General features: G+C 45.9%; 1 protein-coding gene across 2 annotated transcripts in view; it reads right to left on the reverse strand.

The window, feature by feature from the left end:
* Positions 1-26,298, reverse strand: part of Poc1a (POC1 centriolar protein A) — an 81,075-nt gene that overhangs the window by 21,901 nt on the left and 32,876 nt on the right. The window lies entirely within an intron of this gene.

The following is a 26,298-nucleotide window of genomic DNA, read 5'->3' on the forward strand; positions in this document are numbered from 1 at the left end:
CTGAGGAAACGTCTTCCAAGTGTTGGTAAGGAACAGCAGTGAGACAGGACTGCCATGTTCAGGTCCATATACCCATCCTTCACAGTAAGGCTATGAGGGAAGAATGGAGTCTGAGTGCCTCAAAGTCCAGGCTAGACGGGGCCCTGGCAAAGGGGCAGGTGGACCCATGGGTGCCCTCAGTATACTCTCAGAGGCCCTCAGGGAGGCTGAGTTATTTTTCTTCATTCATCATGCACCCTCCATGAGGCATCCTGGTGGGGCCACATGGCCTTGAAGTCACCCCTTCTCCCAGACAGCCTAACTCCAATTCCGTCTACCCAACGTGGACTGTCCCAGGCTTCACTAACACCTTCCTACAGGCCTAGCAGCTGTGGCCCAGAACTGGGAGGGGATAGTCCAACCCTCCCCTACCCCAGATCTCCTGGGAAAACAAAAAATTTCTGTGTGACTATACTGGCCAGATGGTTGGCAAGAGTCAGAATCCACAGGACAGGCACTGCTGGGCTGTTTCCAACAAGACTCCAGGAATGTGAGGCACTTGGGGTTTTTCCTTTAAGTCTTTCAGCCCCTAAGTCATAAAAGTTGGGCCCCTGCTCCTGACACAGGAAGCACCCTGCATATGTTAAGCAGGAGGGGGTTCCCTGAGCACTGGTGCCTAAGGGCAGGCCAGCAGATGCCCCAGTTCTGGATGCCTGCAGCTTCTCTGTGAACTGATCCCTGCAGGATTGCTGTGTGCAGTGATGTCTCTCAGTCAGCCCCAAACCTCAGTGACCCATAAACACCCCATCTTCCAACTCTTCGGGAGCCTGAGCTTTACAGCACTACTTCACTGATGAACATCCCAGATGGCACCATGTCATTCCTCACCTTTGCCAATCCTTTAGGGATCCCTGGAAGAAAAACCCAAGCCCTGACAAGGCACTCTGATCCACTCCACTTCCTTCCATGCCCCTCTTGCCTCTGTACCTTGGCACCTTGCCATGGGGTACTCTCATTTACCCTTCTTCCTCTGCTCAAGTATCTCCCCTCCTCACCAGGAGCTCTGTACTCCTGCAAACCAGGACCTCCTCCTGCCCTGGCCTGTTCCTCCAGCCATTGCATCTTCAGAACCAGGGCTAGGACACCGGGCAGATAAATCAATGCTGGCCCTCCCCACCCTGCCCATGTACTTGTGCTCCTCTTGCCTCCTGCTTGCACTCATCATTACCCTCCCCTCGAACCCAGGACATCACTAGGTTCAAAGCTTGCCAACCACCCATGCACCACAGAGTCAAGCCTACTCTACCCAGGCGGCCCCCTGCCTCCCAGAGTCAAGGCCAGCAGAGTATGCTGGGACTCATCTAGGGTACCTATGTGCCCACCCACCACCCATCTCTGATAGCACCGGGCTGTCTGCAGACTCACCGTCTGCAGCTGGTTACTCACACCTCCCCTCAATCTCTCCCCTTAGATTAATCCACAGCAACCAAGCCCTGGAAGATGCTCTGGCCTAGACACGTTCACCTGGCCTACATCAGGGTCTTGAAAAGAATGGGCCCAGGAGAGGATTCCTAAGTGACAGGAGGAATGCAAGGGCCGTATAGCACGTGGAATCTACCTGCATACTTTCCTTTATTAGGAAAGAGTCTCAAACTTATAAACCACAAACTCTCAAGAGCATATTGATGTGAACCTAAAAAAATGCAGGCCCTGGTAGTTAATGGAGAACTTGAATGTGAGATATGAGCCAGAGGGCATGCTAAAGAACAGAATCAGCGCCATGCCCACATGCCCATTGCTGACATGTCAGCTACGTAATATGATCATTTCCTAAGCCTTTGACTATCAGAGCCAGGGATCTTCCATTCCCTCCAGGGATTAACGCACTGCAGATCAACACCTACCCAGAAGCTTATTCCAATAGGAAACACATCAGAAGCCTACCAGCCTTGCCAGGACAGCCTAGAGCCCACCACAGTGGCTCCTAGGCCCAGGAGGTTCTGTCAAGAGACATAGCAGTGAGGCTGACTTCCCCATGCCTCTACTTTCTCATCTGTAAAGTGGGGTCAATGGCTGAGCTGTAAGGAGCTCATCTGAAGCTACCGAGCAAGCCTTGAAAACGGTTCACAGTCCTGTGCCCACTCCTTCCAGACAGGCATACTCTTCCCTTGGATACTGAGTCCCCATGGCTCCACCAGGAAAGACCACTAAGAGGATGGTACAACCCTTCTTTCCTGACAGCAGCATCCTTATGGGGAGGGCCAGACTGGCACTGCCTGATGCCCAGGAAGAAGAGAAGGGAAATTCTGAGTGTTTCTACAGAACAGTCCAGAAACTGCCAGTGTTGAACTGAGCCTCTGGAAAAACGGTGGATGATTGGGTGGGGAGTAAGCTCCAGCTTTAGCAACCCTCCTGAGCCAAAGTCAAGCAGGTCCAAGGGAGCAGTAAGGAGCAGAGCCACAGTACTCCAAGGTTTAGGAGAGAAACATGATCCCATGGATACCATCATTTCATGGGCTATCTCCCTATCACAACAAAGGAAACTGAGGCCAAGACAAGGAATGATTATCCAAAGCCCCCAGCCTCTGTCTCCCTGTCCACTCTCCTAAAAAACATGGTAGCATGCCTGGTGGGGTGGCTCATACCTGTAATGCCATCACTCAGAGGCTAGAGGACTGAGAATTCCAGGACTGCCTGGGCTACATATGGAGACTCTATCTAAAAAAAAGGAGGGGCAGGTTGCTGGAAAGACAGCTCAGCGAAGGGTAGGGGTGGGGTAAGGGGATAAGCACTTGCTAAGTTCGATTCCTAGAACCCACGATGTAAGAAGAGAACCAACTCCCAAAAGTTGTCCTCTGACCTCCATGCCCATGCTATGACACATGCACACAAATACACATACAATAATAATAATATAATAATAATAAAATAAAAATTAATAATAGTTCAAAGAATTCTTAGAACTTTTAGAAAGAATCTGGGATTGAAAGCTAAGCATGGTGGCATGTACCTTGTAATCCTAGTACTTGTGAGGCTGAGATAGAAGAATCACAAATTTGAGGCCAGCCTGGACTATACAGTGAGTTTAAGGTCACAATGAGTCTAGGCCAACCTGTCTCAAAGGAACAAAAACCCATCATCATAGCATTTAACAGGGGACCAGTCTGATGACTGCTGTTGTCTACTTGCTATCTACTACTAATGCTTTGTTTTAATGTCACCTTATTTACACGTCGCCTCACTGAATCCTTATGATGAACTTTCACAATAGGGATTAGCCATTTTATTTTTTGGATAGAAAAATTGGACTCAGGCAGGTTAAGTAATTAGCTCTCAATCATCCAGCTGGGACCTAAGCCCAAAGCATAGACTTTCTGGATACCAGGCAGCCCGTGACAGGTGACAGGTGATACTGGATGCAGCTGGGCTTCCAGGTACATAGTCTCTCTCTAGCATAATGGTCTCTGCATCTCTGTCCTACCCTGACTGTCCTGGAATGCCTGCCCAGCACAGAGCCTAACACGAGAGGCCCCATAAACACTTGATGCCTCAAAGAGCCCAACCCAATGGAGCAGTGAAATTCCCTTGTGATGAAACCTTTAATGTCTGCACTGCAGCAAACCACCAGCAGCCCTGCCCCAACAGCCTGCAGTCATTCACCTGCACTCCAGCATTTGAGGGCGGTGGCATTTCCTCTAGAGCCTGGCAAACGAGCACAAAAGCAGAGATGGAAAAGCTAAAGGCAGGAGTAGAAAGGGACACTCATAGCAGGGCTGTAATGACAGTGGCAGAATGACCATGGCAGCATTTAAGAGGCAATGTCACATCAGCATATGGTCTGCTTACCTCAAAGTATCCTAGGGTTTGGGTGGCTCTTGGGTATGATTAATACTTATTCTTCACTGTCAACCTGACTGCTTTAGGAGTCACTAGGAGATGCACCTTTGGGCATGTCTCTGAGGGTGTTTTCAAAGATTTAACAGAGAAAAAAGATCCACCCTAAATGTAGGTGGCATCATCCCATTAGTTGGGGGTCTCAGACTGATTAAAAAGGAGAAAGCACTGGGGGCATATGGCTTTAATCTCTGTACTCAGAAAGGCATAGGCAACGCAGAGGTTTATGAGTTTGAGGCCAACCTGGTCTACATAGTAAGTTCCAGGCCAGCCAGGGAAACAGTGAGAGAGAGAGAGAGAGAGAGAGAGAGAGAGAGAGAGAGAAAAAAGGAAACAAGGAGAGCGCTGAGTACCAGCATTCATCTCTTTCTGCTTCCTGACTGTGGACACAGTATGACTGGCCACCTCCCGCTCCTGCCATGCCTTCCTAAAATCATGATGGACTGTATCCTCTCAACCTGTGAGCCAAAATAAACCTTTGCTTCTGTTAGGTATTTTGCCACAGCAACAGGAAAATATATTTGTTATCACAAGTAACCACACCAAATTGTTCACAGCAAATATGCTGCTTTTGAAACAACAAAAAAGATAACTCTCAAAAGACAAATGTACTTAACTTTGTGGAAATTTCCCTTGGGACCTGTAGGTGACCCTTTTCATAAGCCCTGCTATAAGATTCTAGGCCAGTACAGTATGCCCACAGGCTGCCCTCCTAGGTTTCCGTTTCTTTGCCACCTCCCTGTCACCAAGTGTTCAGCCCTTCACATGGGCAGGAACGGAGATAAAAGCTGAATCTGTGGTTGATGTTCAATCATCCAGACACATGAGGCATCAAACCATAACATTTTTTCATCAAGAAACAAACCTGAACAGTCTGCAGGTGTTCTTGCCATAAGAAATCACTCTGGGGCTGACCTCCTGATGGGTCTCTAGGGTGACTATAGTCCCAGTTTTTTTTTTGGTCTTTTTGAGACAGGGTCTCCCTGTAGCCCCACCTGGCCTGGAACTCACTATGTAGACCAGGCTGGCCTTGAATTCACAGAGATCCTCCTGCCTCTGCCTCCCAAATGCTGGGACTACAGGCGTGCACCACCACGCCCAGCAGTCCCACTTTTTCATGCGGTAGACCTAGGTCACTGGAAGTTGGGGAAAGCATCAATCCCATCCTAACAAGAAAACAAGGGACGATCTAAAAGAATTAAAGCTTTCCTTGAATCAGAGAACTAAGGCCACAATTCACTAGGCCTGACATCTAAGGAAAGACAAACTCCTAAAGAAAACAAGGACTATTACTCATAGCCAACTGTGGCAAAGCACAGGAAGAGAGACTGAATGCCATACAAGTGGGTAATAAGAACTAAGTTACAGGGTTTAAAATTTTTTTAATGTTTTTTGTTATTTTAATTTGATGTGTATGAGTGTATGCCTGCATGTGTGTAAGTGCACCTGTGTTGTGCAATGCCACAGAGGTCAGAAAAGGGTGTTGGAGCCTGGGTTTTGTTCCCAGCATCCACATGGCAGCTAACCACCATTTGTAACTCCAGTTCTAGGGGATCTGATGCCCTCTACTTGCCTCCACAGGCATTGCATGACACAGGTGCACTTACATACATGCAGGCAATACTCAAACATAAAATAAAAACTTTAACAAAATAATTTAAAATAGGGCTGGAGAGATGGCTTAGTGGGTAAAGTGTTTGCCATGTAAATGTAAGGACCTGAGTTTAAATCCCCAGACTCCATATAAAACTGGGTATGATAGCGTGCATCTATAATCCTAGTAGCCCTATAGCTAGATGGGAGATGGAGACAGAATTCTTGGAAGCTTGCAGGTCAGTTAACCTGGGGTACACATCAGGGGAATGACAAAAGACACTGTCTCAAATAAGGTGGAAGGCTAGGACCAACACCCAAGGCTGTCCTCTGACTTCCACATATATGCAGTAGCATGTGTACACAAGCATGCATGCATGCACACATGCATGCACAGGGTTTAAAAAAAAGCCCTATCATGGATTTGTTTTCAGTGTTTTTATTTATTTTTAATTTTTATTTTATGTGTATGCATGTATTGTCTGCACATAGGTAAGTGCACCCGTGTCATGCAATACCAGCAGAGGTCAGAAGAGGCTGTCAGATCCCCTGGGACTGGAGTTACAGACAGTTGTTAGCTGCCGTGTGGATGCTGGGATTCGAACCTGGGTCTTCTCCAAGAACAACCAGTGTTCTTAACCACTGAGCCATCTCTCCAGCCCCTATATTTTTTGGCCTTTTCAAGACAGGGTCACCCTGTAGCCCCAGCTGGCTTGGAACTCCCTATGTAGACCAGTCTGGCCTTGAACTCACAGAGGTCCACCTGCTGGGATTAAAGGTGTGTGCCATCACACCTGGCTATTTAAAAATTTTTTTAAACTTTATTATTATGGAGAGATGTGTGTGTATGTGTGTGTGTGTGTGTGTGTGTGTGTGTGCAGGAAGAAGTGTGCACATATCATGGTGCATATATATGGTTAGAAGACAACTTTTGTGGAGTTGGTTTTCTCCTTCCACCTTTTTTGTTGTTGTTTTTGTTTGTTTTTGTCTTTTTGAGACAGGGTCTCCCCATAGCCCCAGCTGGCCTGGAACTCCCTGGGACTAAAAGTGTGCACCACCACACCTGACTATTTTTAAATTTTTAAATTTTTTAAAAAAATTTTATTATTTTTATTTTATGCATATGTGTATATTGCCTGCATATAGGTAAGTGCACCCATGTCATGCAATGCCTGTGGCGGTCAGAAAAGGCTGTCGGATCCCCTGGGACTGGAGTTATGGACAGTTGTTAGCTGCCATGTGGGTGCTAGGATTTGAACCTGGGTCTTCTGCAAGAACAACCAGTGTTCTTAACTGCTGAGCCATTAAGAAGTTTTATTAGTGTGTGTGCATGTGCACAGGCACATGCACCCATTATGGTACATGCATATAGTTAGAGGACAACTTTTGTTGTCCCTCCTGAGGGCTGGGATTAAAGACATGCACCACTGGCTGTTTTTTTAGTCCTAGCCTGCCTGGAACTCACTATGTAGAGATCAACCTGCCTCAGTCTCCCATGTGTTGGAATTAAAGGCATGTGCCACCATACCTGGCTTCTTTTACCTGTTAAGTGCGTTCCAGAGCTCACTCAGGTCACCAGCCTTGTGCAGCAAGTGCCTTTGGCTGCTGAGTCATCTCACCAGCCCCAAAATTTCATTTCTAAAAGTTATTTTTATATGTGCTGAGTATAAAATTTTGGGTTAGTATCTTTCAATTCTTTAAAGTAAGTTTTGGATTGTATTTCATGGAAGAATTCTGTCATTCTTACTTTTGAACACTGTATGTAATATTTGTGGATTTTTTTTTTTTTTTGTCATTTTGTTGGTTGTTTTTTTGACAGGGTCTCCCTAGTCACAGCGCACCTGGAAGTCACAATATGAGCCAAGGTGGCCTCGATCTCACAGAGATCCACCTGCCTCTGCCTCCTGAGGGCTGGGATTAAGCTGGGATTAAAGGTGTATACTACCATGCCTGGCTGTAATGTGTTTTTATTTCCTCTGTCTAAATCAGTCTCCCTTCCTTCCTTCCTTCCTTCCTTCCTTCCTTCCTTCCTTCCTTCTTTCCTTCCTTCCTTCCTTTCTTTTTTTCTTTACCTTCTCAGGCCCCTCATAAAACCATAAAATATCTATTAGTTTTCCAGTGTGGCTATAGCAAATTGCTACACTTGTGACTTGAAACAACAGGAGCTTATTTTCTTACAGCTCTGGGGTCAGAAGTCTGACATCAAGGTTGAGCAGGGCCACACTTTCTCCGGGTGTACTAAGGGAGAATGCCTCCTTGCCTTTTTAGCCTCTGCTGGCTCCAGAGTTCCTTGGCTTGTGGCTTCATCTTTGATTCCATCTCCATTGTCATTGGGTTTGGAAACAACCCCACACAGGATCATCTTATCTTGAGACTCTTAAGTTACATTTGCAAATATCCCTTTCTGAAGTAAGGCCACAGCACAGATTCTGAACATATGGGGGCGAGGGCAGCACTACTATTCAACCCAATATGAAATGCTTAGTTATTTCTTTTGTTGATGTTGTTTTGTTTTTAAATTCCAGACCGGTTTCACTGCAGCCCAGGCTGGTCTCAAACTTAAAATTCTCCGGACTTGGCCTTCTAGAGTATTGGGAATATAGGTATGCACCACCACACCCAGCTATTCTTGGGTTTAAGTCTAACAACATACATGAAAAACCTATGATGAAAGCTACAAAATGCTGAGAAAAATCAAAGACAATCTATTACTGAAGAGATAGGTACACCATGTTCAAATGTTAAAGGGTCAATGCTGTATGATGTTACTTTTCCCCCAAACCATCTAAAGACATCAAGAAACTGGCACTAAAATTTATACGAAGAAATCAAACAATTTTGAAAAAACAAGAATGAAAGTGCAATTAGAGGAGATTCATCCTACTGGAGTTTGAGATTTATTGGACAACTACCATAATCAAGATAGTGTGGTACTGATGGAAGAGAGACAAAGATCAAGAGAACAAACAGAGCCCAGAAAAAGACCCATAGATATTTAGCCAGTTAACATTTGAACTCCCTATGTAGACCATGCCAGCCTTGAACTCACAGAGATCCACCTGCCTCTACCTCCCAAGTGCTGGGACTAAAGGTGTGCACCCCCCACTCCAGGCTTAGCCAATTAATTTTAACAAAGGCATACAATTTAGTAGAGAAAAGATAGCATCTTCAACAATTGCTATGATATTTAGATATCTATATGCAAAAAAGAAAGAAAAGATATAAAAATTAATTTGAAATGGATCATAGACTTAAACATAAAACCTAACTAAACCCATAAAACTGGTATACATTTTCTTCTAAAACACAGGAGAAAATCTTTGTGACCTTGTGCAAAGATTCTTGGTTTATACGGAGTTCCAGGCCAGCTGGGGCTACAGGGAGACCCTGTCTCAAAAAAACCAACCAACCAACCAACCAAACAAACAAACAAAAAACAAGGGGCTAGAGATTAAGAGCACTGGCTACTCTTGCAGAGGACCAGGTTTGATTCCCATTACCCATATGGTGGCTAGCAATCATCTCTAACTCTAGTTCCAGGGGATCTGACACCCTCTTCTCACATCCGTGGGCATCGCATGACATGGGTACACTTACACACATGCAAGGAATACACTCATACACATAAAATAAAAACAATAAATAAAATATTAAAAACAAACAGGGGCTGGAGAGATGGTTCAGCGGATAAAAACACTTACTGTTCTTGCAGAAGACCCAGGTTCAAATCCCAGCACCCATACAACAGCTAAAAACTGTCTGTAACTCCAGTTCCAGGGTATCCAACAGCCTCTTCTGTCCTCCTTGGGCATTGCACAACATGGGTGCACTGACCTACATGCAGGCAATGCACTCATACACATAAAATAAAAATAATAAAATATTTTAAAAAACAAACAAAAGAAAATAAAGCAGTAGTTGCCTGTATGCACAAAGAAATAGAAGTAAACAATTTGGAATAATGAAAATATTCTATATCTTGATGGGAGGGGGTTACATGACTATATCTGTCTGCCCAAACTCAGAACTGCTCACCTTTTCATTGGTGAATGTTATTTGTAATTTATAAAGTTTTAACAACAACAAAAACCCTAAAGATATAATTAAACCTACAATGTCCTCAGAGCCCACCTATCCAGCATATGACACACTTGACACTGCCACCACTGCCACTCTGCACTCAAGTTGAAAAGTGCCACCTCACCACAGAACATTACCAAAGGGTCAAACTGCAGGCTGATGACTCTAGGTGAGGCCCATGAGGCTTGCCATCAATATGGGAATTATAGTTTATAACATGTAAAGCCAGAGAATTTCATTGCAATGTAGTTCAACTCCTAAAGCCTCAGTCTACCCAGGTGAGGAAGGTGAGGAAGCAGGGGACCCACTGGCAGGGTTTCCCAAGCAGTAGTTGTCCAGCCCTCAAGGTAGGGAATCCATGCAGAGATGGAGCAAGATTTGCACACAGCTGGTGAGAGGCCAGGAATGGTTGGAATTTGACCATAAGATGTTGTGAGCTGAGCTAACAGAATGGCCTCTGTGGGAGGGTGGGTAAATAATGATCAACACTTGCTTAAGGTGCACATTTCCCCTTTTCTTTTAATCTTTAACCCTGAACCTTGTCTTCTGCCCAGGCTCCTCCTGAAACTCAAACTGTAATGAACAAGCATGAACCCATGGCTTAACATCAGGCCCAAGTGGAGCGACTAAGGAGACCTAAGGCTGGGCTCTCTCACTGAATCCTTGCATAGCCTGCCTGGTCACTGCCACTTGGCACAACAAAGCTCTTCACTGTGTTTCCAAACAGGGCTGAGTGTAACATCAGGATTGGGTACACACACACACACACACACACACACACACACACACACACACACACACAAATTAAGCCTCTTCAGTTTAACCTTTCACGGGACTTCTCGATACCGTCTGCTCAGCGTGCATGAGGGGCTCAGTCAGAGGTGTTTCTTTGTCCTGACGTCAGGCCTTTGGCTGTTGACAATTTGCTCTCAGGAAAAGCTAACTGCTGCCTTCATGTTTGCTAAACCTGGCCCTGGGGAGGGAATTAGACAAAGGGCACAGCTCACTTGGGCTCAGCCTCAAGCCTAGCTTCTCAAGTGGAAGAAGCAGGGCTCTTTTCTCAAATCAAAGTTTGAAAGAATTATGGTACTGTGCTTGCCACACATCTTTGCAGACTAGATATACTTCAGTCTTATTTGTTCTGTAATTTAAGGTTCCAGCCTGGAATCCATGAAGAGAAGAAGCTTCTAGTTCTAAACACAGCCTTGAACCCAAGAGGAATTCTGGTTTTTAAAAAGCATCTAATTGTTTGGCAGTCTGACCAATGTTCATCCAAGCCAATGGGAGCATGAGCCTGGGGTTAGCTTACTGCTGCTGCCTTTCTAGGAATATGAACTTGTGTGTTTCCCCATATCAGGCTCTAGGGAAGGCAAAATTCTGGGTCATCTGCATAAAATCAGAGACACAGAGACATAGGGACAAAGGGCCCGGGTCAAAACAGCAGCCTGTAAACTGAATGTGACATGGCAACCAAAGATCCTAGACAGGTCTCAGGGCTACACTTTGACCCTAGGCTTCCACTGCTGGGAAAGTGAGCTCATGTCCTCAAAACGAAGAAGTAATACATAGGCCTGACCAACAACTAGATGCCAGGCCCTCCCTGCCACACAGAACCAGTGCAATCTGAGTTTCAGAACCACAGGCAACATGGTGTATGCTCTCATCTCATGGCTCCCCCTCAGAGAGGCAGGGGCCATGGAGGCTTCATTACACTGTGCTGCTCTCACACCCGTGGGCATGGGGGAGATGCTAAATAGGCAAACCAAGGAACCCCACTCTCCTGGCCCTAAAGCTGGGACAGCTACTCCTGGGCTTATGCCCAGCCTGGCTTGCAAACTTCTAAGCATTTTCCCCAAACAGAATGTGATTCTTCAAAGGAGGGAAAAGAACACCTTGGCAGGCAGCAAATGGAAAGTTATTTTGTTTTCACATTTGCCCCCAGAAGTGGGTAGAAGCTGTCCTACTGAAATGATACACACAGGTGAGGGAAGCCAGAGAGAAGCAAGATGAAACCAGAGAAGCAATTTCAAACTAGTGGAGGCCTTGAGAAAGCAACTAGCCATGTCCTTCATGTAACATTTCTTGGCCCAAAAGAGGTCCCTGGCCTTTATCCCTGGAGGGACTGGGGGATAGGAAACAATAACCAGCCTGTTGGGGCTGAAGACTTTCTGACCATCACATCTGCCAGGGCACAGCCAGAGGCACACATAGGTGGAAGCAAGGTAGGGCAGGAGGTCAGAACACAGGAAGTAGAGCAGGAGAGTGAGTTCTAGGACCTTCTACATGGTCCATAGGAGCCTCAGGAGGAGATAGGACCATCCCAGCAAAGCCTGTATCTACCCTTCCATATAGTCTGACCCAGACTTACTAGAGCAGGTACACTCCTGAAGCATCCTCAGAAAGGATACAGGACTAGCAAGGTGGCCCAGCAAGTAGAGGCTCTTTACTTGAACCTGATGACTTGAGTTTGATTTCTGGGAAACACATGGTTGAAGGAAAAAAACGACTCCCTCAGGTTGTCCTCTGACCTCCACATGTGTGCACATACACAAACAATAAAACTTTAAACGTTTTTAAAATTAGGTAACATTACATATTTAGTAGATAAGCAGCCACCCTGAACTACTGACCAAGCATTCACTTGGGCCATGCATGTGGCTCCCTACAGGGTAGCTCCTGTTCAGCTCAGTTCCAAACCATTCCCAAAGGTCCATTACAGCTCACAGCTGAGTATCTCAGGGCTACATCTACCCTCTACCTATAGGAAGAAATGCCTACCACAGAGCAAGCACCTGAATTGAGCGGGAGATCAAGAATCATGATAAAGCTCAAGTGTTGACTATAGTTTTTTAAGTTTATTTTCTTTTACTTTTCTGGTCTTTCTGAGACAGGGTCTCCCTGGAACCCCAGCTGGCCTGGAACTCCCTATGTAGACCAGGCTGGCCTTGAACTCACATAGACCTGCCTCTCGAGGGCTGGGATTAAAGGCATGCGACACCATGCCCGGTGGCTTTTTTTTTTTTTAAGATTAAATTTCTTTGAACTAAATTTAGACTTGGAGAAAAGTTGCAAAAAATAGTACAGAGAGTTTCCATGTATTCTTCCCTGAGTGTTAACATCTTACATAACCACAGGACAATGATGAGGCCAAGAAATTAACACTGGGAAACACCACAAACCAAAGTTAGGAGCCTCTGTGAGCTGCACCAGTTTTTTGGCTGCTAATGTCCTTGGATCTCCATGTCTAGACAGGATCCTACCAGGACTTCATTCACATTTGCTTGTGTGTGCATGATGTACATGTGTGGACATGTTCGTGTGTGTGCATACCTGGAGGACAGAGGTCAACGTTGGGTGTGTTCTTTAGTTGCCTTCCACCTTGTATTTCCAGACAGTGTCTCTCTCTGAACCTGGGACTCATCCATTCTGCTAGGCTGGCTGGCTAGGGAGCTCCAGAGATCCTCCTGTCTTTGCCTCCTTGGCACTGGGATCTACAGATGGTCACTGCCACACCCACACCCAGCTTTTCTTTTTTTTTCTCTTTTCCTTTTTTCATATTTTTTTATCTTCTATTTTTTTGTTCTGTTTATTCATATTTTATGTGTATGAGTGTTTTGTCTACATGTATGTAAGTATACCACTTGAATGCAAAGCCCATGAAGGCCAGTAGAGGGCACTGGATCCCCTGGAACTGGAGTTTCAGCACTGCCCATGTGGGTGCTGGGAACTGAACTGGGGCTCTCTGCAAGAACTGCCAGTGCTCTTAACAGCTGAACTGTTTCTCCAGCCCCAGATTTTAGTAGTTTTTATTTTATGTATATGAGTGTTCTGCCCACATGCAAGTAAGTGCAGTACCCATGGAGACAGGAAGTGGGAGTCAGATCTCCTAGAACTGGAATTAAAGATGGTTGTGAGCCACCATGTGGATGCTGGGAACCCAACCTGGATCCTCTGCAAGAGCAGCCAGTGCTCTTAGCCACTGAGCCATCTCTCCAGCCCCATACCTGTCCCTTTATATACTCATATATACTGGGGTTCCAAACTCAGGTCCTTGTATTTGCTTAGCAAGCACTTTACCAACAAGCCATTTCCCCAGCCCCTTCACCCACATTTATTATATATTTAGCCTCATATACTCTGTATCAGTTCCTTAGTCCTACTTGTCTTTCATGACTGATACTTTTGAAGAATATCAGTCAGTTATTTTGTCCAATGTCAACCAATTTGGGTCTACCTGATGTTTCACTAATTCAGGTTACAAATTTTGACACTGCCACAAAGGCCATGTTGACATTGCAGGGTCTATGTAGACAGGACTTAATGCTGTTGGTGCTGACCTAGATTAGTGGAGGCACTCACCTCTCTGTAGATTTCTTTAACGCAAAGCTACTTATTTTCCCCTAGTTAATTTGGGGTCAGGAAGGACAACTGGATTTTTAAAAGGGAATATGCTGTTGTCTCTACAAACTGTGTCAGCCCAGCTTCCTGATGGCTGCAGCTGCCCCACAGATGAGAGGCATCTAATGAAGATGAGCAGCAGAGCGACGTCTCTGGAAGACGCCAAAGCATTTGGTGACAAAGAAGAACAGTAGCAGTTTATTTATAGATCCACTTGAAGACAGCTCATTGTAACTACTGGAGTTGAATTTTTAAAGCCTCAGGAACAAAGGCTAGCTATTTTAAACTCTCCTTGCACTTAGTTCAATGGAGAGTGTTAGAGCCACCGACCATACCCTGGGCATCACTCCCAAATTCAGTAATTCACATTTTGTGCAGCATCTCAGGACATGAACCAGGCCTGCCAAGACATATACCCAGGCTGGGCTCTACCCAACCTGAAAAGGCAGCTGGCTTCAGATAGGCCAGTTCTTTGCCAATATCCCATACTTCCCACTTCCCATACTTCTCACAGCCACTCTTTTTCTGGAAAATGAAGTTGCAGACAGTTATGTGAACTACAGTTACATCATCTCTCTCTCCCCTACCCCTGCAGGCTTTGAAGAGGACCAGCACCACCCAGAGGATGCCCACCCCAGGACGGACTGCAGTAGCTGGCCTACCTGCCCCTGACAGAGAGCTGGGAAGAACCAAGCAGCTCACACAGTACAAAACTCCCAGAGAAAAGTGAGGGTGGCACAAGTCCAGAATTACCCCTTGTCCCTGGCCTGAGACTCCAGCTGCAGGCTAAAGACCCTGAACCCCTCCATGAACCAGAACCATGGGTAGGGTGACCTTGAACTTCTGATCCTCTTGACTCTAGCTCCTGAGTGCTGGGGTTACAGGCGTGCGCCACCATGCCTGCTTTTATCTGGGGCTAGGGATTGAACCCACACTTTGTGAATGTTAGGCAGGCACTCTACCAGCTGACCCACAACCCCAGACCCACAAAATGCCATTCTTGACACAATGTGGGAATATGTGCTAGGTATTTGTTATGAAGGAATTACTAATTTTGTTGAATGTGATAAGAGCCTTACAATTATATAACCAAGAAAAGTCCTTATTTAGAGTAAAATGTTATATCTGGAATTACTCTAGGTCTTTTTTTAAAAAGTCTGGGAGAAAGATAACATAAAATTTGCAAATGTGGAAACTAGGTGAGGGGTCCGTGGGGGTTGTTATATTATTCCCTGCACTTTTTGTGCTAATTTGAAAATCTTTTATAAAATTTTTTATTTTTTTATGTGTGTGTTAAGTGCTCCTTAAGAAGCAGATGTCAGAAGAGGGCGTCAGATCCCCTGAGACTGGAGTTACGGACAGTTGTTAGCTGTCATGTGGGTGCTGGGATTTGAACCTGGGTCTTCTGCAAGAACAACCAGTATTCTTGACTGCTGAGCCATCTCTCCAGCCCCTGGTGAAATATTTTTATATGGCTGAGTAATTCACAACTGCTGATTAACTTGGATGTTCCGCAAGAACAACCAGTGTTCTTAACTGCTGAGCCATCTCTTCAGCCCCCAAAATCTTTATAATATAAAAGTTTTTGTTTTGTTTTAATAAAAAGTGCTTGCCAGTAACTGAGCAAGCTGTAGAGCTGAGGCCAGGTTGGGGGACCCCAGCAGGAAGCATTCACAGGATCTCTGCCATGCTGGTGCCCTGGGATTTACAGCATGGGAGGTAGCTGACTTTAAGTCCACAAAATGTCCAGAATAGCCATTGGGGTGCCCAGAGAGAGCCTGTGATGGCAGTGGCTGTATTCCCTGAATCCACAGCAATGTCCAGACCTTCAAAGCAACTAATTGTAAGATAATCTCCATGGAAACCATCTATTCTGATTTTTTTTTGCCATGGTAACCAATAAGAACATAAACATAAGCATTATCCACCACCCTTCCACCACATGGGCAAAGCTGCCAGCCAATCTGGAAAACATAAACTGCAAAAGGTTTTTTTCCATTTCAAATGAAAGGAAGTTCTGGAACTCCAGTCCAGACATGCAGATCCTACCACTCTTTGTGGCCTGCTAGCTGCCCTTAGCCACCCATGCTATGTGCCATAAAATGAACAAACAAGGCAGAAAGTGACTTCATTTATTCTAGGATCATGAAAAAAATGCCTCAAGGGCAGAGTCAGAGTCTGTCTCCAGGCTGAAGCCATGCTGCCCACACTGCCTGAGGACTGCTGGCATGGGTCCTCTCCACCCTGATTTTCTGAGCACCCTTTACCAGGTACATGCTGGGCGCTGTGGGGAAAGCAAGGCTCCAGCCTTAGGGCTGTGAATAACTGATGTGGCGGGGGGGCTACTCCAGGAAGGAAAGTGCTCTGGGTAGGTGTAGTAGGAAGAATTTCCAGGGCTGGCAGATGGCTCAGCAAGTAAAGGTGTTTGCCACCAGCTCTGATGACATGAGTTAGAGCTCCAGGATCCACAAAAAACTTCCCAAAAGTTGTCTTCTGATTACGTATGCATGCGCGCGTGCGCATACACACACACACAAAATTTAATTTAAAAACCAGGGGCTGGAGAGATGGCTCAGCAGTTAAGAACACTGGTTGTTCTTGGGGAAGACCCGGGTTCGAATCCCAGCACCCACATGGCAGCTAACAACTGTCTGTAACTCCAGTTCCAGGGGATCCTATGGCATTGCACGACATGGGTGCACTTACCTACATGCAGGCAATGCAAATAAAATATTTTTTAAATTTTTTTTAAAATATTTAAAAATCAGGGTCTAGCTGCCAGTGTTAAGGTGGGCTACAGGCCTGTTCTCTGTGGCCAGGATGGGCCACTGGCAACTCATCCACTTTCACATCATGCAACTGATGAACCTGCTCTTTCTGTGGGTGGGGTCCACACTGCATCTGCACAACCACACCATGACCATGTGCAGCCACTATGACTCCTTTCCTGTGTGCACCTCCCTCTCTTTTTGGAGACACTTCTGACATGACCTCCACTGGCCTAGACTAGTGCCTAGCCAGGAAGACCAATAAACAGGTGTTTGTCAGCTATAACCTTCAAAACACAGGCAGTGACTTCAAATTACTTATAGAAAACAGGATCAAGGAAGAAATGGAGAGTTTTCCAGAAAAGTTGTGGGTGGCAGAAGAGAGAATTTGTAATTTATGTACAATGTACATTTAAATAAATAGACTGGATTTGGTTTTGTCAAAAAATAAAATAAAAAATGTATTTAAGAAAGAAAAAAGAAAAATAATAATTTCCAGCCTGCTAGACTCCTGGGGAAGGCTGCATGGAGGTGGTGCCATCTGGAAACAGCGTAAAAAGACGAAGACAGGTGACAATGGCCCAGACATGCAGAGTCAGCCTTAAGCAGCTGGGTTTATTTCTACATGTGGCTTGCTTTTCCCACTTTCATGTTTCTGGGTTTTAAAAATAGAACCAAAAGAAAAGATAAAACAAAAGAAAAGGGAGAGAAAGGGCCTCTGAGGCCCAAAGCCTCAGTTCTCATGCAGTCTACTGTGCATCACCCAGCTGACTAGGTTCTTACGGCCTCTGCAGGCCATAAGAGGTAGAGTGGTGACTTGTTAGCACCATTAGCGAAATAGCAGTGTCACAGCAGTGGCTCCAGTAGCTGAAATGACAGGTGTCCCAGGACTGTGTGTGTGTCTCACAGTAAAGCACTGTGATGTCTGCTGTCCCTCTCTGTGATTCAGAATCACAATCCCACTTGCAAATGGAATTACCAATAATATTGAACCCACGATTTGGCTGCCAGGGGAAAGGAAAGAGTTAATGAAGCTCAGAGATGAGTGTGTGTGGCTGGGTTTTCGTGCCAGATGTGGAGCGGAACCTGAGGGCCTCCAGGTGTTGTTTGAATTCAGGAGCCAGGTTCATCCATCTTTAGAACACAACTTTCTTAACATGCCATGCCCTGGATGTCAAAAGCACACTTGCCATTGCTATTCATCATCAAAGAGGCCTTGCATTAAAGAGGCCTTTCTTTCTTAGCATCACACTACTTTACTCTACAGAGGGGGACCTACATACTTGCAGAGCTACAATGAGCCCTGCAAAAGGACAGCTCAGACAAGAGCGTCCTGGAATCATTCATCACCTCTGTTCTTGCTACCTGGAGATACTCCTCCAAAGGCTTGGGGAAAAGACCATCTAGGAGTTTAAATGTTAAGTCACTAACACAATCTACCTCACGGACAGTCACTCTTCAGCTCTCTAAAGCCAGTAGGCTCTCTAGAAGATGGGAGCCAGACTAGGTACCCACATCAACAGGATGAAGGTGGGAGACAAGGATACCAAGAAAGGAAACACTGAGGACTATGCAGGAGGCAGGTGGCTTGCAAATGTAGATTCAACAAATAACTGGATTAGTGGCAGAATAACTAATGGCAGGTCAGGAGGCAAGAGAGGAAAACAGACCTGGCTGAGACCTACAGCAGGGCCATAGTATCTTCCTTACCAAAATTCTCTGCTAGTAATAAAACTGTCTTCCTACCTAGTTCTAAGCAGACTGATAGGTGTCTGCTAGTTTAAAAGGCTCACAGGGCAGCAATGGGATTTCTTTGAATTACTGGGATTCAAACTAAAGTAACACCCCTTCTTCCCAACACCCCTTTTCCACTACAGTGGGTTGAGAGGGACACTGATCCTTCAATGGCCTCTCCAAGGCTGTAGCTTCTACCAGTCATAGAAACTTCTAAGATGGAAAAAAGACTCCTTGTCTAGGATGCCAGAAACGACCATCTACACCATTTTCCAAAAGATCAATGATTTTCAAAATGGGTCCCTGTACCAGCAACATCAGCACTTCCTAAAATGCATTAGAACTATAAACTCCTTACTAAATCAGACAATGTGGGGATGGACACAGCCAGCAATAAGCTTTAACAAGTCTACAAAGGCCACGATGCACACTTAAGACAGAACCAGTGTGAGGGACTTATGACAATAAATGCCAAATGTCAAAAGGCCTGTCTTATCCCCAGTAATGCCTGGGAAGCCCCGCTAACATGTCTGGATGAACTTCTGCAAATGTTGTCTCCTGTTTGCCAAACACAATTGTCCCTTTATGGAAACAGTCATTTTAAAAACCATGTACCTGGCAATCAGCTGTGCCCTCAGGAAGGCAAAGAAGACAGGATCCTGCCTGTCCTGGGGCTGGCAGAGGAGCACTGGAATCTTTGGTGCTCTTGTATAGCTGTGTTACCCACTAGCTACTAATCAAGGGTGCTCTGTTTTAAGCAGGAAATTTTCTTTTAAAAAGTGTCAGTTTGAGGCCAGGTGTGGTGGCCACGCCCTTAATCTTAACACTAGGGAGGCAGAGGCCAGCCTGGTGTACACAGCAAGCTCCCGGTCAACTGAGGCTACAGGGAAACCCTGTCTCAACAAAAAAAAAAAAAAAAAAAAAAAGGAAGAGGGAGAAAAGGTAAGGTCAGTTTGCACTGGGCGTGGTGGCACATGTCTTTCATCACAGCACTTGGGAAGCAGAGACAGCCAGATCTTTGTGAGTTTGAGCTAGCCTGGTCTACATGAGTGCCAGGATAGCCAGAGCAGCAGAATGAGACCTTGTCTAAATAAATAAATAAATTAATTAATTAATTTATTAATTAATTAAATAAAACTGGGAGGTGGAGAAAAGGTAAAGAGAAATTGCTATTATTCTTGCAGAGTACCCAGGTTTGGTTCCCAGCACCCACATGGCTGCTCAAACCATCTGTAACTCCTGTTCCAGGGATCCAACACCCTCTTCTGGCCTCTTCAGGCACCAGGTACACACATGGTACAAAATACATACATGCAGGCACACACATAAAATAAAAATAAATAAATCTCTTTTTTTTTTTTGGTCTTTTTGAGACAAGGTCTCCCTACAGCCCCAGCTGTCCTGGAACTCACTATGTAGACCAGGCTGTCCTTGAACTTACAGAGATCTGCCTGCCTCTGCCTGCCTCTGCCTGCCTCTGCCTCCCCAGGGCTGGGATTAAAGGTGTGCATCACCACGCCCGGCAAATAAATCTTTTTTTAAGAAAATGTCAGTTTGGGAACATATATTGAACCTTCTTTCTAATATGTTCTCTTCCCACTGAAACTAAAAAGCCTAGAATACTTCCCATGAATTTCATTCATATAAAGGTGAGAAAAAGTACTCTTGAATTCAATTCATATAAAGGTGAGAAAAAGTACTCTTGTCCAAAAATTCCTATCATCCAGAGAGGCTGTGATAGCCACCCCTCTGCAGAATGGCCTTTTGCAGAATGAACGTATGAAGTGGAAAATGCCCAAAGGACACAATGCTGGCTGGTGGGGAGTTAGTGCACACAGTCAAGACAATCTGATCTTATTCACATGGATAAGAGATACTGTGCACAAGGCCAATTATTCAGCTTGAGGGTGTGAGCAAGGCAAGAACCCACAACACCACAACACATTAAGAGGTTGATCTCTGTGAGAGCAAGGCCTGCCTGGTCTACGTAGAGAGTTCTAGGCCAGCTAGGTCTACAGGAGACCCTGCCTTTAAAAACATGGGGGGATGGGGGCATAGCCAGACGTGGTATGAACACCTTTAATCCCAGCACTCGGGAAGCAGAGGCAGGTTATCTCTGAGTTAGAGGCCAACCTGGTCTACACAGTGAGTTCCAGGTCAGCTGGGGCTACAGGGAGACCCTGTCTCAAAAAGACCGAAAAAAAAAAAAAAAAGAGGGGGGGGTACAACGTGACCACCAGAGATGTTCTGCACCCAGAGGCAGGGGCAACTCCATGTGTTGGAGTTTGGCCTCATGAAACCAACCCTTTTCCAAGCTATATAACTTCTTGGGCATCTGATTCACTGGCAGCAGGCAGAAAGCCAAGAATTCCTTTTAACAGTCTTTTAAAAAGCCAAGCGCCAGAAATGGGGTCAAGTGGAAAAGAGAGAGGCTCCTCTTTAAGACACATAAATCTGGGGATCATTCTGCTTCAGATACCCATAATGCCCTTCCTGCTAAACATGCTCTTGAATCCACTCTGCGTGTGTGTGTGTATGTGTGTGTGTGTGTGTGTGTGTGTGTGTTTTGAGGCAAGCTCTCATATAACTCAGGCTAGCTTCAAGCACCTTATATAGCAGAGGATGACCTTGAACTTCGGATTCTCCTCCCTCTACCTCCCACAGGCTGGGATTACAAGCATGCATCATCAGACCCAGCTTAAATCCACATTTCTCACTACTGAAATCAAATGCCAAGCCAGAAATTTGTGTTCTGGGAAACAAACCCAAGCCAGGAAATCAATTTGCCAATATTCTGAATATTTGTGTTCTCCATAAAGTTCATATATTGAAATCTTAATCCCCAACATGATGCTAGGAATTGGGGCTTTGGGATATAACTATATTATGAGGATGGAGCCTCCATGATTAGGATTGGTGCCCTTATAAAAGATCCCAGGGCTCTAGCCAACCCCATCTACTACATGAGGACATAGAAAGGCACCACCAGATCCTCATCAGTGACTCTGCCAGTGCCTTGTTTGATCTACCCAGGCTCCAGAACTGTGAGACATGAATTCCTGTTGTTTAAAAGCCACCTAGCCTCCGGGCATGGTGGCACACCCCTTTAATCCCAGCACTCGGGAGGCAGAGGCAGGCTACCTCTGTGAGTTCAAGGCCAGCCTGGTCTACATAGTGAGTTCGAGGACAGCTGGGGCTACAGGGAGACCTTGTCTCAAAAAGACCAAAAAAAAAAAGCCAACTAGCCTACAGTATCTTTTTACAACTCCTGGAACACACAAAGACCAAATCCTTAAGACAAGAGGATATAGGTCACCTCTCTGCCTCCTTCCTAACCCCATGACTCTTTAGGCAAGGTTCCTGAAGGGAAAAGCCAGTTCTTGAGCCACCACCACAAATACCAAGGGCCCTCAAAGCAGGACAAGAATCTCTGGATCACGAATCAGAGCCTCTTAGCCAAACCTACCCCACAAGGCAGCACCCAAAGCAGAAACAGGCGCAGGACGTGATTGGAGCTTTGCCCTCAGACCCTGAGGCACAAGGCAGAAGCAGGCAGTCCTCCAGAAAGCAGGGCTCCAGGTTAAGGTCAGATATTCATGCTCGTGTGACCCAGTCCCTCCCACAGACAGTTCTGGAACTGAGGTTCTGGGATCCCCCGGCATCTTGTCGTGAGGAGTCTTGGTAGGAGGCAGAAGGCGGGAGGTGGGAGGAGGAATGGAACTGGTTTCTATCCATCTCAGAAGTTTACTTTTTCATCTGTGCACAGAGGACTTGGGTCTGTCATTAGCAAACACAATATATGCCTAAAAACCTCCCTGGTCCTCAGGAGGCCCACTGCAGGAGGCAGCCAGCATGGAAAATTAGCCCACTCAGAACTGTTACCCACCCATGCCCAGTGTCCCTCACTCCAGTAGGTTCTGAACACTTGATCACTCTAACTGGCTCTCAGTAGGACAGAAGAGGCGAAAGGAACATTTTCTAAATAGCTACAGCTTGGTGAGCACTTCTCATGTGCCAGGCACAGTGCCAGGTGCTGCTTGGCATGCCACCTGTGAAATCTCATGAAAGGAGGGCCCAGTATCTCCCCATTTGACAGAAGAAGAACCCAGGCCTCACAGAGATCTGGCAACTTGACAGGGTCACAGCCCAGGCAAGGCAGGGTCAGGATTCAATTACAGGTTGGTTGGAAGCCAGAACCCAAGCTCCTAGCCACAGATGACCTTTTCTCCTACTAATGCAATCTTGAGAAGTGAGCAGAGAAAAGCCCTCAGTCCCAGAGTTCAAGGTTAATGTCTAAACAGGAGAGCAGCCAACCTTAAGAATTCAGGAAGTGATTTTTTTTCCTGCTGGTTTCATTGAATTACCTAGAAATCTGTGTTCTTCAGCCTCTCCCCGACCCGACATAGTACAACCTTCCTTCTCAATTGCATAATGGGCCTCTGATTTGGGGCGGGGGAGGGGGAGAGGTGTGTTGGGGGGGTGGCAAAAATAAAAGTAAATCCAAATAAGTGCATCTTTGTTAATTAAAGGTAATTTAAAAACTTTATTATTCAGAGATGATTTCTGCCAATTTTTTCAATTAAAAAAATTTTTAGCCGGGTGTGGTGGCGCATGCCTTTAATCCCAGCACTCGGGAGGCAGAGACAGGTGGATCTCTGTGAGTTCAAGGCCAGCCTGGTCTACATAGTGAGTTCCAGGACAGGGACAGCTGGGGCTACAGGGAGACCCTGTCTCAAAAAGACCCCCCCCAAAAATTTTTTTAATATTTTATTATTTTTATGTTATGTGTATGAGTGTTATGCCTACATGTAAGTGCACCCGTGTCGTGCAATGCCCACAGAGGACACAAAAGGCTGTCAGATCCCTAGAACTGGATTTACATACAGTTGTTAGCTGCCATGTGGATGCTGGGATTTGAACCCGGTTCTTCTGCAAGAACAGTCAGTGTTCTTAACTGAGCCATCTCTCCAGTCCCCAATTAAAAATATTTATGTGTATGAGTGTTTTATGTGCACCCACGCATGCAATGCCCCTGGAGGCCAGAAGAGGGCGTCATACCTCTTGAACTGGAGTTAAAGACCGTTGTTAGCCACCATGTAGATGCTGGGAACTAAACCCAGGTCCTCTGGAAGAACAGCCAGTACTCTTAAACACTGAGTCATCTCTCTAGCCCCAAAGATAGTTTTAAATTACTGTCATGGCTGGGTAGAAATATGTCCTATAGAAGCTGAGCTTTGGCATGGGGGTCAGAAGCTAATTTCAAGGTCAGTCAAGACACTGGGGTCCTTCTACCTAAGGGGTTGACCCCAAAATACAGTGGGGGTTGGGAGGAGTGTAAATACAGAAGCCTGGGGTGGGAGATGGGTAGGGAACAGAGCTAAGCATTAGGCCCTTGAAGATACCAGTACAGATACCTGCTACCGACATGTCCTCTGGGATACCCACTCCTGCCCCTGCAGGAGGCATTCTTCTGTCTGCAAGTGGCCCTTCCAACCTTCTTCCAGCCTCACAATATATCACAGGGCAGAGCACAGAGCTTCTTGTCTACCTTCAGCCCACAGAATGGCCTGGTACCCTTCATCCTCAACCTTCTAAGTAGAGAGTGTGTCTCACTACAAGCCCTGAAATTCCTCCTCTGCACAACTCAGCCAAGAACAGAGGGAAAATGGCACCCATTATTCTCCTTCTGAATGGCTGGGAAATGGCTTTTGCTTTTCAACATGAAATGTGCCTAAAAATAAGCTGTGAATTTCAACCAGGGGTTGAAAATAGCTCTGCAGTGAACAGAGCTCTGCCTAGAGTGGGTTTAAGGACAGACTTCATTCCAAGATCTGAAAGCTAAAACTCTACAGTCAGAGAAGGGGTCATGGGCAGGGGGTTTGCAGGGCGAAGGGACCGCCACAGACTCACAAGCTGCCCTTGCCATGCTCTGCTCCCTCTGGTTTTTCCATGATCACACTGGAGCAAGCACTGTTAGAAATTCCACACCACACCTGGCCCCACAGACTCCCCGAAAACCCCAAATACCCAAGAGTGCTCACACAGCTTCACTGCCTAAAGTGATGTGGAGACAGAGGCAGAAGGGTGTCAGATATGGCTGTGGAGCTCATGAGTGCTCCAAGAAGTCAAGCCATCCAGGCCAGCCCTAAACCTCTCATCAGACATTATCTCTGAGCTAGGGAGGTCTTTGGACAGGACACACAAGAAACAATTTAAAGAAAACCAAGTTGCTAAAGGTGAACAGTCTTATTTATTGCTTACCATCATCTCTAGAAGACCCTAAAATTAGATAGGCCAAACAGCACTCCTAAAAAATGAACTTCTATTAGAAACTGCCAGAAATCTGGGCCACAGCTGCTGGTGGGAACCCAGAACAAACCCATCTGAGCAGAGTCCCCACACGGGCTCCTCGAGCATCCTGTCTTCTTTCCCTTCCCATGCTCTTCCCACAGCTTAAGCCAGCCCCGGCACCTTACTCCTCCCACTGCTAAGTCAACTTTCTTTCTGGGCTCCTCTGAGAAAGGAGGTATGGCAGTGATTCTCAAGTGGGCACATCTGCCAACATCTGAAGACATTTCTGGTCATCATAACTGGAACAGGATGCTACTGGGTAAAGGCCCAGGATGCTAGTAAACATCACATGGTGCACAGGATAGGAACCACAGCAAAGAATTTTCTGTCCCTGAAATACAAGCACTGTGGAGGTTTAACAATATGAACAGAGATGTAGGGTGGGGGCTCATCAAACTCAGTTCACAGGACAAGAGTGCTTCTGGGCTCCCCCAAGAAGGACCTTTTGGCCATCCAGGAAATCTGAGAACTAGGGAATGCTCTGGAAAGAAAGGTAAGAGCACACTCATCAGTTTCCCTCCTATACCTGGAGAAAACCTGACCACCAAAGAGTGTTATAAAAACTAGCTGCTGCCAGTCTCAGAGGATGAAAAAAATAGGGTGATGACTTACTGAGTTATCCACTGAAACATAGTTAAAATGCTCAGTTTTATTACACACACACAATTTTCCCATAATAAAACCAAGTATAACAAACACCCTGGCCCTTTTTCCTTTTCAGAGAAGCCTCTCAAGTGGTGACATGGGTGGGGTGTGTCTACCTGTCCACTCAAGGCTATCAAAGAGACTCAGGACAAGCCAGGTGTGGTGGCGCACGCCTTTAATCCCAGCGCTCGGGAGGCAGAAGCAGACGGATCTCTGTGAGTTCAAGGCCAGTCTGGTTCCAGGACAGCTGGGGCTACAGGGAGACCCTGTCTCAAAAAGATAAAAAAAAAAGAGACTCACAACAAGTAGCAAAGAGGTCTTATTTCAACCAAGACTGACTGTATGTTTAATGTGTTACTCTAGGAGGTAGCAGAGCTCAACATTACATTATACAAGGGGTCTTCATAACCTGCTTGTAAGTGCACTTTGGACCTACTGAGGAAACGGAGGCTCGGGAACAATAGGTGCTTTGCCCAGAGTCACTCAGCAGGGTTCAGACCCAGCTCTGTGACTCTAGAGCCCATATCCTGTCCCCTATTTGAGTCACATGTATGGAAGCCCACTGGGCAAGGCTGTGACAATAGCTTGACGTGGACCTAAAGGTAGTTTAGGAACAACTAGCTTCTCAGTCCTGCTGAGCCATTCACCTTCCTACGCCTATCCTGCCATGCTGGATCCCCTACACTACATGACTTCATCCCAGATTCTCAGGCCCTGAAGTTCTGGGAAACAAGGTACCCTGAACCCCATTCTCTGAGCTAGGACTAAAGGAACAACAGGCAGATTGTCCAAGTCATTTTCCTAGTGATTATAAGAAAAAGAATATAGGCAAACTTGCTAGCCAGCCATCAAAACT

Source organism: Nannospalax galili, unplaced genomic scaffold, assembly GCF_000622305.1.
Source record: "Nannospalax galili isolate Female #2095 unplaced genomic scaffold, S.galili_v1.0 scaffold851, whole genome shotgun sequence".
Classification (NCBI taxonomy): domain Eukaryota; kingdom Metazoa; phylum Chordata; class Mammalia; order Rodentia; family Spalacidae; genus Nannospalax; species Nannospalax galili.